Genomic DNA, 18,033 nt, shown 5'->3' on the forward strand with positions numbered 1-18,033 from the left:
ATGTAATTGTTTCAAAAATTATCTATGCCCTGGCACAAACTGGGCTTGTAAAAATATATTATTCACGGTGATGTTTTATCATTGCAGCACAAGACTCTGATTTATTTAAAAAATATGCAGAGTATGCAGACTTACTTTACTGAGTCTGGCTGGGTTGGAGTTCATTTTTTCTTAGCAGCCCTCAGCCTCTTAGCAGTGTACTTTCCTTCACATTAGTAGCTGTAGAGGTGCTGATAACACACCAGTGTTTTGGCTGCTGCTGAGCAGCACTGGCAGCACCAACACTGTCTCTTCAAGATCCTGGGAGGGGGCACAAATTAACCAAAAGGGTATTCTATACCATATGAATACATATCAGCTCAGATATAAAAGCAGAGGAAGGGAGGAGGAATGGGGGGCATTTGTCATTTTACAATGTTTACCTTCCAGAGCTGAAGCCCTGCTTTCTGGGAAGTGTCTGAACATCACTCACAGATGGAAAGTAGAGATTTTTTTGTTTTGCTTTCCTGTTGCTTATGCGCACCAGCTTGCTTGCTTTTTTTTTTTTTTTCCCTTGCTTTAGTAAATGCTCTTGTCTCAACCGCCTAGGTTTTTTTTCCATCTTATTTTTCTCTCCCCTGTTCTACTGGAAAGAGAAGTGATAGAGCAGCTTGGTGAGCACCTGGCATGCAGCCAAGGTCAACCCTACAGTCCTTTTTGGTACTCAGTATAGAGCATGAGGGAGGAACTGAAAAGACTGGCATGCACCAGAGCAGCTCTCTCACTCTCCTCCACAGTTGGATGTGAGAGATATAATGAAGGGTTCACAAGTTGAGATAAAGACTGGGAGTGATCACCCCTCAAATAATGTCACAGGCAAAACAAGCTCAAATTAGAGACATGAAATGAATTTATTACTAACAAGATCAGAACAAGATAATTAGAAGTAAAATAGGAACTTAAAAGCACTGCCTCCTTCCCTAGTGGCACATGGAGACTGGGAATGGGGGGGGTATGGTCAGTTCCTCACCTGAGGCTTCTCCTACTGCTCAGGGACAGGAGTCCTTCTGCTGCTCCACCATGGAATCTCTACCACAAGAGGATCCCAAGAGACAGTTCTCTGTGAAGCTGTCCAGCATGTAACTGATTATGATCTCTGGGATCAGTTCTTTAGCTGGTTCTCACCCCATGGTTCTCATCACCCACTCATCCAGTCCACACTTCCTGCGTTTGCCTGTGAGGATGTTGTGACAGTGTCAAAAGGCTTGCTGAAGGTATACAATATCCACTGCTCTTCCCTCATCCATCCAGAAAGATGCTTCATCATAGAAGTAAGTAAGTAAGTATGTAAATCAGGCATGATTTACCTTTAGTGAATACATGCTGATTGGTTCTGATAATCTTCTTGTCATCCATGTGGATAGAGATGGTCTCCAGAATTAGGTGATCCATCATCCCAGAGACTGAGGTGAGGAACTGGAATTACACACAATATGTTGTCATGCAAGTACTCCATAGTTAATGTTATCATGGCTTATCTTGAAGCTAGAATACTAGTCATTACATGTGTCCAGAAGTTGTGCCATTTCTATTTTCTTCTTTAAAAGAGGTATTAGACTTTCATTTTTCTTCCCTCAAACACTTCCCTTTCGCCCCTGGGAAGCCTTTCTTTAAAATGTGAAGATTGTAATGAGTTCCTTTTCCCCACCGATTATCAAAATGGGATTTGTGTCTCCTTAAGCCTTTATAGTTAAAACTACCTGGGCATTCTACATTAAACTTTGGGAAATATGTATCTTAAATCTTCAAAGCATACAGAAATATAACCATTGCCAAGGCTAATTCTAGAAATATATCCAGATTCTCTGCTAATAGTATGGATTAGCACACAGGCCTATAGCCTAAACATAACATGAAGAACTGTCTTTTTAATCAGGGCATATCTCATTCAAACAACTTTTGGTGTCTCTAAAAGGTGGTGAATAGAAAGAAAGGAAATTAGTTTTGAGGCATAAGTGTAACAAGAAAAAACCTCCTCAAATTTCACTTTCCATTTCTTGCCAAAGTACAATACCTCAGTGCAAGCACTAATCAAATGCTATTCATAAAGTAAAATGTAACGTTTGATTGTTCTACCAGAAAACTTCTCTAATTTCTAGGTTGTAGACACATTATGCTGAGTATGAGAATAGAGGTCTAATGATAAACTCTTGCACCTTAACAAAAAAAATATTCTAACACTGCTGGGATGTCTCAGACTTTCTTCAGACAGTATGACATCCACAAAAAAAGCTAAAAGCAAGGTAATTACATGACTTGTCATGACAGCATGGAACTCAGACTCTATTTAGAATCATCTGTATAAAAAATAACAGTTTAATTTAGGTAAGAGTTAAAAAAACCCAAACAATTGAGGAACAGAAGCAACTATATAAAAAACAACCTATGTCAAAACCAGGTAATTTTGGTTTACAAGATGTTCTTTTCTGTATTAATTTCTGTACCTTATACATCTTGTGAGAATGTGTTGCAGCGGCTACTGCAAGAATGAAACTAAACTTCCCCACCCCTGATTCAGAGTACACTGATAATAACAGTATTCAGTATTAAATAACATATTTTTCACATGTTAAAGATGGACACCGTTCATGCAGCAGAGACCAGTGATGAGAACATTACTTGTTTGTTCTTTCACTGCACAAAAATTTCCATTTTTTGTTTTACTCATTGTTTATAAAATTTCCCATCTTTTATAACTGGTGGCACTGTTTCACATAGCAACATTGTCATTTTAAGTTATATGCTTCCTATTTTGATAGGTAGGCAAACAAGCATTCATTTTCTTAAAGCCCATTTCAAGAAAACATAATTTAAAAAATAATATTTCTTGACAGTCTTGCAATTTTGAAACAAATTGACTGGAGTCATTTCCTTACTGTTCCTACTACAAAGACAAAAAAAAAAAAAACAACAATATACTGTGAAATTGGAGATTAGGCCCTTAGAAGAAAAACCTTCCTCTGCATTTGTTTTCATCACAACAATATTTTTGAAAACACCAGTTGAAATTAGTAGCTTTTCTTGACCTCAATATCTGATGATAAACAAGCACCACATCCAGAAAACTAAGCTATTTCTCTGAGATTATATAAAATAAAGAGCACTGGAACAGAGAGACATAAATTCAGTTGAAAAAAATTTCTTACAAGTGCTGATTTTGCAAATATAGACCTTGGCTAAAACATAAAATGACATTTCTCATTAAAATGATAGTTTCATTTTATATAGACTAACTAGTTTTAATTAATAAACATAATATTTGAAGATATTCAAATGAGGATTTTACTGAAATAATTATGAAATTAGCATTCAGTTATCCGGCTTTAAGATGTGTTACTCATTCTGAATAACAACTCAGCAATGAGAAGTGGTAGCTTATGAAGATATCTGCACTGAATGAATAAAAAGAAAGAACTGATAAGTTCTGTGCAAGACCTGAAATGATCACATTTTGGGTACATGTTCATCTTGTTTATGGATTTATTTATATAACTGAGAGAATACCAAGATTCAGTTTCAAATTCAGGAGGAATAGGGAAAAGTGTCAGCATATTCACAAAAGAAAAAGCCACTTGTTTTCTTTGAACTGTCAATTGAGGGAGCATCAATGCATATTAGCTCTCTTAAAATGAAATCCAGGACACCAGTTGCAGATGTTCTTTTAAGAAAATGTCTTCTAATTTGCTGGAAGTTCATCCCTATCTTTCTCACTTTGCTTGTATACCATTCTATTTTCTTCCACACAATCTCTGTATTTTAAGTGCCCAAAATCCTTCATGGGGGAGGCTAGTCACTGTAAGATTCAGCCTTTGAAATCTTTGTGTATAACCTGACATATAAAAATAGCTGCTCAGCACCCTCCTATATCTAAATTAAAACATAATGATGCCTCAAGTTTTTAGATTTTACTTATTTTAAGACCCTGTACTGCATTAGTGTATAAATGTGGATTCCATACAGAGTGTTAGGAAGCTCCCTTCACATTTTGGTCAGACAAAACAATCCTTCCAGGCCTGAGAGCCAAGGACACCCTCTGACTCAGGTCTGAAAAGTATAAACAAAAGTGAATTGGGGCGATGAAAGCAAACCAGGGAAATATGACTTCATTACCTAAAGCTATAATTGGACAATTAACCTCTGATATGGAAACAGACCAAACATATCTTTCTGAAAATCCTGTGACCATTGTCCATCATGGGTGTAGTCTTTGTGAGGCTTTTGCACTGTCCAAGGTATACCAGTTGAAGGCCTTTAATAAATACTCACTTTATTCTCTGAACTCTGTCTTGTCTCTATTCTAGGTATCCACTCCAAGGCATTAATCCAATACATCCCTCAAGATTTAGCTACTCTCGGTTTTTCATCACTTCACTAAAAAAATATTCTGGTAACATCAACAATTTATTGTTTAAGGACAAAATATCTGTATTATTGCATTAGAAATTTAAGTAAAAAATAGCCTTACTAAAAATAGACTGTAAGCAGTCCATTCTCCAGAGAAGAAGCACAGCTTCTTTATTCCTGACTTTGTTGTTGCTATTTAATATTGAGAGAAATTCCCTTATTCTTCCCACTACAGAAATATAAAGGTAAGTAGTCATGTGTGACTCCTTCATTACTGTCAAACAACTAAAGAAGCAAAATCAATACTAAGATTGCAAAAACTTTTTGTACATGCTTTCCCTGAAAGCAAATAAGGTTAGCTAGCATAACCAGTTTTCTGCATACTTGAACAAGCACAAAAAGAAGACACATGTGCACAAAACCAAAACAGAACAACAACAACAAACCCCCCCCCAAAAAAAACCTCCAAGAAACCAAAACAAGAAAAAAAACACACAGACCAGCCTGTTCCACTTCCCATTTAATTATTTTTCACTGTCTTTCCAGTCTACTGTAAGTCAGTATAGTATCCCTTTTTCCTTTGGTCCAGAAGAGAGAAATTAATGTATAGAAGTAATGTAAAGAAGAGACATACAAAAAGAAAACAAAAATACAAGAAAACAAGTAAGTAAACAATAGAAAAATTTTGTAAAAGAAGATTAAATTAGTGGAAGGTAGATATGTGAGTCAGAAATAAAAGCAGAAACTTGTGACACTTGTAGCACTCTGCAGCAGCAGAACTACAATGAGTTATTCTCAGCCTGGATATTCTAAGTCAGGGGATGCAAACAAACACTAGTTTGTCAGGAATCTTGTAAGATAACATGCTTTAAGGCATGTAATTGTCTATGTCTTAATAAGTCTGTGTGTTTATGGAGATAAAAAGAAAGCATATGGAACATCCATTTCCGTCTTTTCTGGGCAAACTAGAATTTCTATTTTCCCCTGAGCAGAGTACAATACTTTGCAAGGTGATTAGGATATTTTTTGAAGACCCCAATGACCCTGCCATGGTAGTTTATTCAAATTCCTTACTCGAAGCCTGAATGTAGATTTATAGAAGGTAAGTAATATAGAATACAATTATGATCCTACTGCAAAAATGAGAAAAATGTCCATTAGACTAAATCTTTAATCTTTTTTCATGACTGAAAGTATTTTTTCCTCCATAATTCAATTACAGATTTCTAAGTGAAATAATGTTCAGATTCAGCTAGAAGTCATGTATCCTTTCTGCTTCCTGACACCCATCTCGTGCTTTTTCTTAAATGTTCCCATTTATATGGTTTCTAGCTTGCAAATTCTAACTTGATTACCTCACCATTCATTCTTTTTCAAAACTACATACTCAAGTTTATCTTTACATAATATTTACATAAATAAATTCATAACTAATGGAAAAAATATTTAAAGTATCAAAATCTCCATAATGGAAAGGATGCCTTATGGGCACTCGTATGAAGGTGCTGTTTTTCTGATCAAATGTGAAGTGTTTAACGGCAGACATACCCAAGAATTGGTTTTGACTTCAAATACATATTGCTGCAAAGAATAGAATATAATTTCTTTTAAGAATCACTATCAGCTGCTTTTTAGTACCTGACAAATGTTTATTCGTCTTTTTTTTTTTCTTTTTTTTTTTTTCCTTTTCAGATCCATCTGCCCAATCAGGAATGTCTCAAATCCTGTATTACTTTAGGCATGTCCTGCAACTACACCCTCCTAAAACCATCATTCTGATGGCCAAGAAGTTAATCAGCTGTTGACAATGTGTGAACTGCCATTGATTTCTGAGCTTTCTCTATGTATTTTGCCCCATAAAGGAATTTATCAGGACATAGAAATAGAGACCAGGTACAGCTCTGAAAAATAGAGACAACTATCAAGGGAAGAGGAGTATGAGTATGAGAATTTAAGAAAGGAGGCACTGATTTGTGCCTACAGTTATAAAACATCTACTAATTAATGCAGTTTTGTTGTGGGGCTTTTCGTTTTTTGTGTTTCTTAAAGAAGAAGACTCAGAAGCATTCAAAAGCAGTTCTCAGTGCAACAAAGAACAAATAAATAATATATTAAAAAATTGAAAAGCATAAAATTCTCATATAACCCTCGAGCTATAGACACATGAAGTACTAGATAGCTGTAAAAGCATGTTAGGAAACATAAAAGTGACCCCAAGTATAAGCCTAGTATATAAGAAGAAAACTACAACCATAAGCCACATCATATTCCTTACAATAAAGTGCTCCAGAGACTGCTGACCTACAGTGTTGCCCTTTCCAGCAGTCTTAAGATACCAATGAGGTACTGAAGCACACCATATTTTCATAATTGTTAAATGTCTGATTTTGTGTGACTGTCACCATCTCCATTTCAATATAACCAAATACAGGTATCTTGTTAAAAATATTAACTTTTGTCACTGAAATTTGTTTGCATTTAAAGACGGCTTCTAACAGCTTACCACATTAAATATTTTGAGTTAATACCCTACTTAAATAGAGATAGATATATTCCTCCCTTGAGAAAAAAAAAATTTGAAGGCTTTTATTTCACATTATTCACAACTTCATAAAATGTGGTATTGCCTAATTTATACAAAATTCATAGCCCTGCATTTATTAAAAAAAAAAAACAAACCAGAAATAATAGCATAGAAGCATCTTCACTTTGAGCAACCTAGTCTAGGGAAGGCAACCCTGCCCACAGTAGGGGGATTGAAACTCAAGCATATTTAAAGTCCCTTCCAACCCAAACTACTCCATGACTGTACAATTTGAAGTTTTCTTTGAATGAAACAAATGAATAATATTCTTAATAATGAATAGATGTGGTATGCTAAGAGGAAAAATTTCTCTTTGGAAATGGAATCAGCTGCCAGCAGCAAAATGTACAAGAAATTGTTTAGAAGCTACAGCAAGTAGCTCATGTACTCCTGAGGCAAATGTCATATTTGAGTTCTGCAAATACTGCTACAAATAACCTTATTGAAAAGGCAGAGAGAACTCTCAATACATCTTTTCACTTTATGAAAAATAATTTCATTTTCTTATCCCCAAATGAAAGCGGGTGTATTTGTTTTTCTCTCTTAAAAATGCTATTTCTATTTAGACAAGTGCTAGTGTCATGAGAAACAAAAGTAAATAAAAGAAAAATAGAATAGAATAGGAAAAAAAATAGAATAATGGAAAAAATATTCTACTTATTTGAAATGCTTCTTTTTGCTGACTGTTTAATATCAGTATCTAGAATGCTGTGCTTAAAATGAAATTATTGTAGTAAGAAGAAAAAATATAATAGAGTTTGAGGAAAAAACAGAGTTCTCAAATATTTTACAGGTGAAACACATGTTTTCAGGGGAAGATGGAATGAGAAAGAAAAACAGTATTTAAGAAAATTTCAGATTAACTAAAAACAATTTGTAATTTCCATTGCAAGTGCCACCAACACGACAGAATTTAACATATTTTCCCATTTTTAAATTTTGTTTTGAGAAATATCCTTCATATGCTACCCCAAGAGAAAGAAAAGGTCATTGAATCATAAGGTACATTCAGAATCTTATATAGTGAAAAAGAACTCTTGTGTAGAATTCTGTAAGTAATTCATTCTACTCAATTTCCTTTTACTCAAGGTAAACATTTTTTTTCAGCTTTATCTATAACTTCCTTTCTGTGTATTTTTAATTAACTTCTGAACATGCTGCAACTTCTACTTAGGGGATAGGACTCACATGAAAATGAAAGCTTGTTGTATTCAGGTTTATCTTGTATTCAGAACTAGAGTGGGAAGGAGTATTCTAGCCATGTGAGCCAGGCAATGGAACAGCATTCCCCCTGCAGCTGGGGTGTGATTTAATGCCAAGGAGCTCTGGGAAGGCCATCTAACCAAGTGTCCGAGTCCACTGACAATGATCTCCTTCTGTCATGCCAGAAGTGCAGCTGTCAGTCAGCCAACACACACAGTCAGCACACAGAAGGGCCAGAAGCTCAGCCGAGGGTAGTGACCACAGCCTCAACAGCAGCAGTGACTTGCCACTGGGCACAGTCCCCAGCACCAACCCTGGAAAAACAGCCCCTGGCCTATCAGAGGCCTCCACCCAGATCTCCTAAGACAAAACACACATCCGGGGCTGTAGGGTTGTCTGGGTGCCCCTGGCTGGGTCAGGCACGAGGTAGGGAGACACCTCTTCCCATGGGAAATATGTGCTGTTCTGCAAAAGAAATTAACTCCAGAAGGGAGGCAGTGGTCTGTGCAGCATCTAAGATGTAGAAAAGGAGAATGGCTAAAAGAAAAGTAGTGGATATTGTTTACCTTGAGTTTAGCTAGGCTTTCAACATTGTCTGCCATTACATTTTTATAGAGAAGTGGATCAAGTATGAGTAAAAGAAACTGAAAAGCTCTTGAACTCAAGGTGCTGTGATCGCAGCACAAAGTTCAGCTGGAGGCCAGTAACTACTCCTGTGCTCCAAAGATACAAGGGCCAGTGTTCAGTGTCTTCACTGGTGACCTTCTAGATGACAGCACTAAAATGCACCCTCAGCAAGCTTGCAGATGACACAAAATTATATCCTATAAACAAACTTTGTACTACAGTAACAAAAGGGTCGAATTACATACCAGACCATTGTTAACTTTTGAGTCTTGTGTTATTTCAACATAGGCACACTCTTTTTTAAACGGAATATACATGTGCACTGCAACACAATTTTACCTGTTATAGATGCACTACATCTTTTTCAGCAAAGGAATTTACAATCAAATTATCCTTAGAAAAAACACTGTCATTAAGATTTTTGTAACTCTTTCATCTTGAAAAAGGTGAAATTGAAGAATGAAAAACTTTGAAATTATATTAATTAATGCATATTTTCTAACTAATCTCACCTGCCTAATTGCTTTCCTTATAACATAGACTATCAGTCAGGTTTTATCCATTTTCAATCTTTCAGCTTTTTTTTTTTCTTTAAAAATCTATCAATTCTTTGAAATCTAACATATCCTTCTTTAAGTCCCTTTATGCAATGGCTGTTTCATGATTTGGATTGTAACAGGACATATTATGTATCTGCTTATCACCCAAAAGCTTCATTTTTTTTCTCTTTGAATCTCTAATCTACAAGTGTATGACCAAGAGTGAGAAGCAAAAATTTATAGAGAAATAAATTAGATATGAAGCCTAAAACAAAGTTATTCATTTGAAACAAAGATTTCTGCAGGTGAAAGCAACAACTAAATTTACACAAAAATTAGAAAGGAAAAGAAGATTAAAGAAAAATAAGTCATGGTTCAGTCCCAGCCAGAAATTAAGCCACACAGACAGTGGGATAGAGAAAAGAATGGGAAGCCTAAAAGTGAGAAAACTCATGAGCTGATATAATAACAGTAGAATAATGATAATGATGATAAATGAAAACCCAAGAAAAACAAATTACATAAATGAAAAACAATATTTCATTATCAACTGACCAATGTCCAGCCTGCTCCTAAGCACTGCTCTCCAGTGGCTAGCTTTCCTTTTGTTTATATGCTGAGTGTGTTATATGGCATGGAATATGCTTTTGATCAAATGGAGCCAGCTGTCCAGCTCTGTCCCCTCCCAACTCCTTATTCACTGAACATTCACTCACTGCCAGGGAAGGATTAGAAACAGAAAAGTGTGATTTACTGTCAGCACTGCTCAGTATCATCTAAAAGTCAGTGTCTTGTCAACATTGTTCACATCCTAACTCTGAAACACAGCAGTCTACTCTCTGCTAGAAAGAAAATTGACTCAATTCCAGCTGAAACCAGGCAAGGAAGAAAAACACTCTTCCTTTTGTTTGTGGTGCTGTTATGATTTGGTTTGCTTTGCTTTGGTTTCGTTTAGTGCTAGGCTTCAGCAGTGTCTCAGAAAGGCTGTCTAAGCTGGAAGTTTGAAGTAGAAAAAAAAAATTTTGGTGCTTTTCTCTGGCAGCACACTAGCATGATGTTCATCACTAGCAATTCAACTGCACTTGTGGACAGGCCTGTGGTTTTGCATATGAAAAAGCAGAGGATGAAGAGAAGACTACAACATTCAGATTTATGTACTTGAAGTATAATTTTAAAAGATCTCAGTTTGCTGAGTCTCATACAATTTTTTCCAAGTTGATCAAATTCACTAAATAAAAAATAATGAATAATATGATTTAAAGGGAAATAAAGATACGAAGAGAACACTCCAGTGAGATAACATATGAAGGGTATTTGAATGCTCAGAACAGCTGGTTATTGAATGCTCTGAACAGCTGGTAATGAAGAGTACAGTATAAGAGTCAATCCTGCTATAGCAAGGAGTAATGTATTGTAAGTTCAGTTATTGATGATTTTTTTTTAACTTTAGGCTTTAACTACTTAGAAACACTGTCAAGTAAGTGATTTTACCTAGGTACAAATTAATTCTCTGACAGGTAACCTTCAGCAGTTTCAGGATGCTCAATAGCATTTTTTTTTTTAAATCTAAAACCACCCCAAAATTGTAAACATCTCCCTATACCCCTTCATAGTCCTGTCACTTTGTGTTATAAGTCATTAGAGAAACCATGCTTCTATGTATGGTGCATTTCTAAGGGTTACCAATATGAATTATTTAAACTCCTTAGCCAGTAGCTGCCTCAATTACCGCTTCATGCATATCCATGATTGCAGAGAACCTGTGCAGACGTAGTGCTGGAAGAGAAAATGAAATAGGAGAGGATGCATTTCAAAATCTTCACAGGGACTCAGGGACTGTAAATTCTTCCTTTAACTCTACTGTCAAAGTCAGCCTTTCAACCTCTCCTACCTTTATTCTCAATTTTTAGTTCGTCTTCAAGGACTAAATAGCAAACCATTCTAGTACAACCTTTATGAAATCTGCGTATATAACTTCCTTAAACAGATTTAACAATCATATATCTGAAAAAAAATGGATTTTTAAATTTTTATTATTATTGTTCCATGTTCTAACCACTAAAGCTATGAACTCCAAATATAACTGCTAAATGTATTCCATAAATAATTGTAACGTGTTGTGTTTCTGGAATGCTAAATTTGCACTGACAGGATCAGCCTAATCAAATACATAGGCCAAAAAAATCCTTGTTTTCAAAACAAAAACTAAAAATTCTCTTATCAAAGAATTCAGAATGCTCAACTGAAATGTAGAAGACACTGGAAACAGACATTGCTGGAAAGGGTAAAGAAATGCTAAAAGGTATCAGTAGATCAAATTGTGTCTAGAGGACTCTGCTGAAAACTTCAATTAAAGAAACAACATACCAAGCTTTCTTACATGTCTGCTTCGCACCACCCTCATCCGCATGCACCATTTAATCCCTCACCGAGGGTTAGGGTCTGCCTAGGGTTAGGGTTTCTAAAACCACAAAGCCCAGAGCTCCAGGTACACTGCAGCTACCAGAAGCATGCCAAGAGGAATGCAGAACTGCCACAACGTGGCTCTCTTCCCACCTTTCTGCTTGGTTCCAGCCTCACTCCCATGCACCTTTGACTCCCTCACCTATGGTTAGGGTTGAGCCTAGAATTAGGGTTACACCTAGGGTTAGGGTTTTGAAAATCACAAAGCCCAGAACTCCAGGTACACTGCAGCTATAAGGGGAACACAGGACTGCCGCAACACGGCTCCCTCCCCACCCAAATGATTTAAGGTGTTAATTTTCTCCCTTTCAAGTCCACTGTGGGCCATTTTTGTTTGCCTATTTTTCTGTTCCTGGTTACTATTAGCAATGGATTATACACAGCACTTGACCTTTTTTCAGGCCTAGTGTCCCGCTTAGATGAGTCTCTGCATGGATATACATTCTAGGTCTGGCATTTACAAGTTCCTCCTCAAAGATATTCTTCATGTTATTATTTTCCTCCTCAGGAAGGAAAATAATTTTTTTCAATAAAGTTTTTAAAAATATTTATCGATTACTTCACTACAAATGTGTCTGTCATGAACACAAATAACTTTAAATTCTAATTTTTCTGGGCATAGATTCTTCGACCAAAACACAGTGCTTCTTAGCTCCACCTATATCAATGTTTCAGATGAAACCCATGATAGTAAGATTGTAACTTGTAGTCATTAATAAGAATGCAGGCACTGCTGTCATTCCAAAGTAATGGATTCAATAATTCCTGGAGATATCAATTTTGTCCTCCCTATGTAACTGTCCCACCTGTCCCACAGAATACAGTGCTGTTCTGAGATATTTCTTTGTTCTAGATTGTCTCTCTATAGTCAAAAAAAATCTGTGATGTGTTTGTTTGTGGTACTTTTATATAGGTCAAAATGCACTTGCTCAGCTTCTGTATTAGTTTGACTAGAATTCATCTGGGAATAATGTTGAGAAATTAAAAACAGAAATTTTCTCTTTTTAGTCTCTGAAATTCTGTTAGTCTCTGTCTAATTTGCCCCACTAATCCAATGCTGTACTACGTAGAACATTTTCTGATCTCATAAATATCACAAGTCATGGCCCCTTCACTTCATCACACAGAAATATGTTTAAGAGATGCTGGGACAGAAATGATTTCTGAAATTATGAATGACCTTCTGCTTTTGTAATTGCTTTCCATTTCTCATTCTTACTCTTCCTTTCTCCTTTAAATAATTTCTCTGTGCTATTTATATCTTTCCATGATTTTAAATTGCTACAACATGTCCTTTTAGCAGTCGTCATTTAGACAGATTTGACAAAATTTGGGACTCATCTCTTGATGACCTCAAATTATTAAGCTGTTTTTCTTAGCTTGTTAGTAAACTTGTCTCTCAAAGAATTGTATGTGCTCTGAAAGGAAACTCCTTTAGGAGCTGTCTTCATGATTTTATCATGGTAGCTTCCAAAAAGGAATATGTACTCATAAGGCACATGTTCTAGTTTTGTAAGGTATCAGTCACAAATGTGAAACCTTGAATAAATTATTTACAAATTTAGTATTTTTAGAAAAGAAAAAAACAACTTAGGAACCTTTATTAACTGATAAATTAATTAGTTATCCACCTAAGTTTCTTCCAAGAAAAGTAAGTTAGCAACACAGCTTTTACATTTTTTCCTTTTTTTTCCTGAAAATGTTTGAATGTTAAGTGGTAAAAACAGAAACTACCTAAGCTTTCACAGATGAATGTGAAGGTTTTAGAAATATTTCACTTTTAAACTGATGAACTCCTTCTCTTTTGTGGTCCGATAACTTTTCCATATCAAAATTCCTAAATAGATCATATCTCTAATGTGTCCATGATTCTCGTATATAAACACAAGAATATTCCTGTTCAATTTATGCCAAGTTCCCCATTTTACCATAATATCACTGTTTTTATTTATTGCATACTTAGATAATCTTCAAGTTGCTTCTGTTTCTGCTTAGTTTTCATAACAGTATGTCTAGCCTGAACAGAAGTTGCTGTTGCCACAGACTTCAGATGCATTTGAAAATTTAAATTCTAAATAATTGTTCAAGTAACATTGTTTTCATCCTCAGTGTTTTTTAGCATTTGATTCCCCAAACTCAAAAATTTTAATTTCAAAGATATAACTTTTTAAAGTGCATTTGGTGTAACAGTGTTATGATTTAACCCCAGCCAGCAACTAAACTTCATACAGACTCTCCACTCACTCTACAGTGGTGAGATGCACACAGAGGAAGAAGAGCAGAAGAGGGAAAATGTATGGGTTGAGATAATGAGAATTTAATAGTGACTTTAAAGCAGAAGTCATACCTACAAATAAAGCAAAACCAGGAATTCACTTGAGACTTTCATCTGGCATGCAGGTGTTCAGCCATCCCCAGGAAAGATGGGTCCTATCATACAGAATGTTGATTTGGGAAGACATTGCTCTATCTCCCTCTACTTTCCTCTTTGCAGTTTTATGTGCTGTGCATGATGTCATAAGGTGTTAGATATCTCTGGAGTCAGCTGGGACCACCTGTCCTAACTGTGTCCTCTCCCAGCTTCTTGTGCCCCCCCAGCCTGCTCGCTGGGTGGGGTGGGGTGAGAGGCACAGAAAACCGTGGCTCTGAGTAAGTCCTGCTCAGCAACAGGCAAAGAAACATCCCTGTGCTATCAGCACTGTTTACAGCACAAATTCAAAACAGCTGTACTAGCTACTGTGAGGAAAATTGACTAGTCCAGAGAAAACGAGCACACTCAAGTAGGCAAGGGCTATCAGCTTCTGTATTATGAAAAAGCTTCAGTTTATCTGCTCCTTTTTTGAGCTTAACTTTTTCAAAGGGATTTTTTTTCCACTTTTAAATGGTTAATTTTGTAAAATATTTGTTCTGTTGTATATGAAAAATTATCTGACTCTCATTTCTTTCCCATCAATGAAGTTATTTGTTTTCTGTATTGTCTTTCCATCTCTTTTCTTCATCCCCTTCTCACACTGAGAATTCAACACTTATAGTCAGTTTTACTACTACATTTTCCCCCCGTGGTAAATTTCTTTGCATACAAATGTGAAATAATATGATAAATTTCAGCATATTAAATATACATACTTTGACTTTCAGAACTCCTTTGCATGCTTCTGGCAAGGACCCGGGTCATGCTGGGTAACCACTGTGTACCCTTCTCACATTGAGAATTCAACACTTATAGTCAGTTTTACTACTACATTTTCCCCCCGTGGTAAATTTCTTTGCATACAAATGTGAAATAATATGATAAATTTCAGCATATTAAATATACATACTTTGACTTTCACAACTCCTTTGCATGCTTCTGGGAAGGATCCAGGGTCATGCTGGGCAACCACTGTGTGAGACCATAACTGATCAGGGCAGAATGTTATACTAATGTTGTATTTTTTGTTACCTATGTTATAAATTATACTACATATTGGACCAAGTAGTCTCACCACTTTTCTTCTGTCCATACTGGTTTTCAATCATAAGGATTGTAAATTCCCATCAACTCCAACAAGGTTTTAATTTTTTAATCTCCTTGAGCTAAAACAGGCTAGACAATAGTTATGTTACTACTTTTAGATGAGTGTTAGAATAAGTTAAGACCAGTTCAGGCTGTGGAAACCTCAGACAAGTGATAAGACCCTCAGCAGAGAGTTCAACGGAAGCTCTGTGGCCTTTATTAGTAATGATAAAAGCTTATTTACTGGTCCAAATGCTCCAAATACAGCAATTGGTCCAGAATTAGAAATACCTTAGTGCTGCAAAAGATTTTATATACCTACTTAACCTTAATGTCTGAAAATTTAGTTTTGTAAACACAACAAAATTATTAATGAATATGTATGGGAAGTTCTAGAAAAAATTATATTAACTAAATGCCTTTATTACCTTCACATACCTATATTAACTAAATACCTTTGCTTTTTGCAAATATTAGTGTTTGCCCTTCTGTTGTAGTTTTGGTATTAAGAAGTAATAATTCACTAGAATCAAGAAGGGAACGCAGTGTCGAGATAAATTACTTTTATTTCAGCCCTACTCTGGGAGTTTCTCAGAAAGGCTAATATCGGTTAAATATCAGTTGAATGTCTGCAGTCCTACTGAGCAGGTAGTGGGTGGATTTAAGAGAGATTGCATGTGGAAAACCAGAAGAGGTGAATCCCTAGGGGCAGCATGGCTGGGAAAACTAAATGTTACACAGGATCTATGGTATTCAGTTATGTTTTACAATATACATTACATAAAAATTACTAATTCAGCTGGTGAACCAACTAGCTAAAAGAAACTGCCTATATATATTTTGAAATCTGTTAAGCAAGACTTAGCTATTTGGTCACTACAGCAAAGATTTAGTTTGGCACATCGCCCTCTTCTATCAAAATTAATTGTTTTGCTTTTTAATGACAAAATTTATTGACAAAGAGCAGTTTATAAACCAACAACAGCTAAGCAGTCTTCACTATTATATTTCAAATAAGAATTCCAGAAGCCTAAAATTATATCCCTAAAACTATCTTGTATTTAAGTAATCTGATTTATAAAAACACTTCATCATATATCAGTAGAGTTCAAAGAACTAAGAGAACTATCTTAACTAAGAACAGGATTCTGCTTTTTCAACCTTCACTTTGTTTAATTGTACTCCCTGCAACAAATACAAATTTTCATTTTTCCATGCTGTATACTGGAAATATTTTTGTGGTCTTACATGCAACGGTGCCAGTGCCTGCCACTCTAACAGTGTTTTTCATACCTATAATACCTCAAAGTGTGGGATTGGTTTGGTTTCTAATATGGCTGCCATGATCTTTTTGCTTGCTCGTGTGTAAGTACCAAATACCATCTTTCGTTTCATTACCATGGATCTGCCAGATGTAATAAATCAGCTCAGACATTTTAGAGTATAATGAAGCACACTAGATTAATTATGAGGAAACTTTCTTTTCGTCTATTGCCAAGTTTTTGTCGATAGGATTGACGCTAAGAAGAGTAACATTGCTGCAGGGACTTTTCAAGGCTAAAACACACTCTTTCACGTTCATTAAGGTTCTGAGTTGTTTTTCCCTTTTCCTTCATGATAATTATATCTATATACCACAGAAACCCTTTTTGGAGTGTGTTTGCTCTCCCTGATTGGATTCAAATGAAAAGCTGCCTTTCTCTGTGGGCTGATTTCTTTTTCCCGTCTAATCAGAAGCATGGCCTGAATCCTAATTACAAGTTAGGGACTTAATGAATGAACTTTGAGAATATTAATTTAATGCTTGAAACACCAGCAAATAGAGTGAATGTTTTATTTAGGGCTTGCTTCATGAAATCTCCTTTTAGCAGCATTAGAATTTAAGGTTTAAAATGAGAACGTGTTGAAAAACAACATTTGTTCCTCAATGAGAGGAAATTAGTAAAGACTTATAAAAATGAGGAGTTGAATTAAAGGAGGGGAAACAAGAAAGGTAGCTGTAATTAAACTGAGATTTTAAAATTAATGATCTCGCACATTTTAAGTCATTTTTATTTACAACAGTAAAATCAAAGGCGCAAGAATATGTATTACTGTTGATTTTTCAGGCAAAATTCATTACACAAGTGCATCTGAGTTCATGTTTGTTAAACAGTCAACTTATACCTGCCATTTTAGTTTCTGGTGAAATTTGGGTTTCCTCTTAGGGCCCTGAATCACCTGAAAGAGATGGTGCTTTCAAGCACATTCTGAAGGAAATTCCATGTGTTCCTCTAGCCTGAGTGTAATACTTGAGTGAATACTCCTTCTAAGGCTCTCACAACTTTTAATTGGGCTAAGGGCTTTAAATGGTCATGTTGATAGCCAAGATCCTAAGGAGCAGTAGTTTTCTCAGCACCTAGAAAAGGTTTAATCTCCAGAGAGTTTCTTTCCCAACAGGAATTTTCCTATGCTGACATTCAACACCAAGTCTGTAAGCACAGGCCTTTTGCTCAAAAGTGAATTTACTGCCCTTCTCACTGCAGTGTTTTTGTTTCATTTCTTTAATAGGATTCCAAAGAAAAGCCTTAGTTTACCTAAGTAAACAAAGTTTGAAATATGTTGATACAACTGCCCTATAATTCTGCCCATTCTTTTACACATTGTCTAGGAGCTTCTTTAGCCTTTTGGTTTTTTCAATGGAATTTTAAACAGCCAGGTAAGAAAAAAAAAATTCTTTTGAAGTGGTAGATTAAAAA

This window comes from Passer montanus, unplaced genomic scaffold (assembly GCF_014805655.1).
Source record: "Passer montanus isolate IOZ18808 unplaced genomic scaffold, ASM1480565v1 scaffold3, whole genome shotgun sequence".
NCBI classification, from domain to species: Eukaryota; Metazoa; Chordata; class Aves; order Passeriformes; family Passeridae; genus Passer; species Passer montanus.